The sequence below is a fragment of the Mandrillus leucophaeus genome, unplaced genomic scaffold (genome assembly GCF_000951045.1).
Source record: "Mandrillus leucophaeus isolate KB7577 unplaced genomic scaffold, Mleu.le_1.0 Scaffold255, whole genome shotgun sequence".
NCBI classification, from domain to species: Eukaryota; Metazoa; Chordata; class Mammalia; order Primates; family Cercopithecidae; genus Mandrillus; species Mandrillus leucophaeus.
The window spans coordinates 2,751,797-2,754,928 of record NW_012102643.1 but is presented as its reverse complement, the minus strand read 5'-3'; positions in this window follow the sequence as shown (position 1 = coordinate 2,754,928).

Below are 3,132 nucleotides of genomic sequence, written 5' to 3'. Positions count from 1 at the left end.
TTTTTGTATTTTTAGTAGAGATGGGGTTTCACCATGTTGGCCAGGCTGGTCTCAAACTCCTGACCTCAGGTGATCCACCCACCTTGGCCAACCAAAGAGCTGGGATTACAGGCGTGAGCCACCACGCCTGGCCCAGGCTATTGGTATTTACTATCCCTAACTTTAATTCCATGCTAGTAAATTGATTTGTAGCTCTGACTTGTTTCTTCCTTGATATTTTCAATTTATTTGCAATTTTTTTTAGTGGTGTTACCTAGATCTTCAATTTATTTCCTTAATACTCATTTTAAGGGTCTTTTACATTTTTATTTATTTTAAAATATTTATTTATTTATTTATTTTCAGAAATGAAATCTTGTTATGTTGCCCAGGGTGGTTTTGAACACCTAGCCTCAAGCAATCCTCCCACCTTGGCCTCCCAAACTGGGATTGCAGGTGTGAACCACTGAACCACTGAGCCCAGCCTAATGTCTTATTTTATTAAAGTTTTTGTTTTTTACGCTGAAAGCCCTCCTGGAAATTTTTCCTCTTCTCAGATTTTCTTCCGAATTGAGTTCTTTGTGTTTATTTCCTTTCTCCAATGTCCTTTCCTTTTTAATTTTCTTCTTTTTTTTCCTTTCTCCCCTCCGTCCCTGCTTTATTTTCTTTCTTCCTTATAACTGCATGTAGTATGGTGCATAGCTACTCTGTGATTTCCCTTCATCTTCCTCATGCTCAGTTTGGGCAACTCTGCCCTGTCCTTTTGCTTATTCTAATTGGTGTCAATATATTCTCTTTGATTTCCTTCTCACCGTATCTGAGCTCTATTGTTATTGTTATTCCCATCCCCTATCCCCAAATTGCAGTCTGAAGTTTGCTTCTATACACTTCTGTGGAGCCTAAAGTCATGGAGTTGAGGGAAGAAGGGAATGCTATTGGAGATGTCTCTTGACTATGATGGGCAGTCTGGGCTCTGCTCTCTGGAGATTTTCTTAAATTCCTGGAACCACAGTTGTTGGCTTCCTCTAGTGACGGGTTATTCCATTTATGAGAAAGTTTCCCTGGAGCTTTGGATCAGTCAATCAATGAGAAATTTGAGCCTTGGGGAATGGCAAGCCTTGGTGGACTTTTTATCTCTGCTGAGATCCTAAGAGCTTCGGTAGTAACAAGGGACTTGAATTTTCTGGGGATTCATCTTGACTTTTTGCATGCAGTTTTCTAACACTCCTCTCCAAAACTCATATTAAAATTTAATCCCTAATGTGGCAGTACTGAGAGGTGGGGTCTTTAAGAGGTGGTTGGGTCATGAATGGATGAATCCATTCACGGATAAATGGATTAATGGATTGTCACAGGAGTGGGACTGGTGACTTTATAAGACGAAGACAGACATAATTTAGCATGCTCAGCCCCCTCACCATGTGATGTCCTGAACTGCCTCAGGACTCTGCAGAGGGTCCCCACCAGCAAAAAGGCTTTCACCAGGTGCATCCCCTTGACCTTCTGTAGGCTTGACTTCCCAGCCTACAGAACTGTGAGAAATAAAATTGGTTTTTAATAAATTACCCAGTTTCAGGTATTCTGTTAAGACACAGAACAAGAAGCCTACTCAGTTGTAAACAAGAGCCATTTCTTATGGAAAAGCAAGTATGAATCAGAGTGGAGCCAAGAACCCAGGCAACAGGACTGAACCTCTGGCAACAGGTACACAATTCAATTTCAGAATTACCAGGGCTCAGTGATTGCTCTGAACTTCCCCTTTTAAAACAGTAGTGAACGTAGTGGTTTCCTGTGCCAATCTCGCCATTGCAGGTTGGGAGCATGTGAGGCAGAAAGCATGCCTCTTTAATTCACAGGTTTTCAGATGGAGAGAAACTCTACCCATGGAACAGACCCCAAGACGCCTCTTTGCAGCTGGACTTGATGTAGATAAGCTCCAGAAACTGGAACTGAGTTTGATGTCAAAATAGGATGAGGTATTTGTTTGTTTGTTTGTTGTTTGAGACAAACTCACTCTGTCACCCAGGCTGGAGTGCAGTGGCATGATCATGGCTCACTGCAGTTTTGACCTTCTAGGCTCAAGCAATCCTCCCACCTCAGCCTCTTGAGTATCTGGGACTACTGCAGGTGTGTGGCACCATGACTGGCTAATTTTTTATTTTTTGTAGAGATAGGGTCTTGCTATGTTGCCCAGGCTGGTCTCAAACTCCTGGATGCAAGTGATCCTTCCACCTCAGCCTCCCAAAGTGCTGGGATTACAGGCATAAACCACTGCACAAGGCCACGATTTTTTTTTTTTTTTTTTTTTTTTTAGTGGGAAGTAGGGCAGCAGGGGTAGGTCGGGGGGTCTTGGAGGAAGTTATTATATTTTACATATAGGAAAATTTTAACTACTCTGTCTCAGTTTAAAAACACGTCTGCAATTTTTCTGGCACTTGTCCCATTGTGAATTGGGGTCAATCCCCTCTTTGAATCTGGGCTGACCTTGCTGACTCCATCATGATCAGCAGAATGTAGTGGAAGAGATGCTGTGTGATTTCTGAGGCTAGGTCAAAAAAGACTGTGCTTCCATCTTGCACTCTTGAGATGCTGGCTCTGGGGGATGCTGATGTCCATGTGAAAAGTCTGACTACCCAGAGGCCACTGCTGAAAAGAACATGCGGTGGACACTGGTCAACAGTCCCAGCTGAGTTTAGCCTTTTAGTTTAGCCTTTCTGCCAAGGCCCTAGACATGTGATTGAAGCCATCCTGGGTCCTCCAGTCCAGCCCAACCCAGCCCAGCCCAGCTGGGTACCACAGAATGACCTCAGACATGGCCACAAGAAGCAAAAGAATTCTCCAACTAAGCCCTGCTTGAATTCCAGACCTAGAGAATCCACGTGCATCAGAAAATAGTTGTCGTTTTATGCCACTAAGTATGGATCCTGTTAGGCAGCTAACTGGAACAACTGGTGAGAATTTTCAGGACTTTTGTATTATTTCCTCTTTCTCCTGCACTTCTTCTGGGACAGAGCAGTTGGGGATAGGACCCGTGATGAAACACATCAGGATTTCTATATTTTTCTGTTGCTACTGCTTTTTGAAGTTTATGGAGTGAGGTTCTACTGTTTCCCATGGTGGTTTACTGTTGCTGATTTTTTTTTTTTTTTTTTT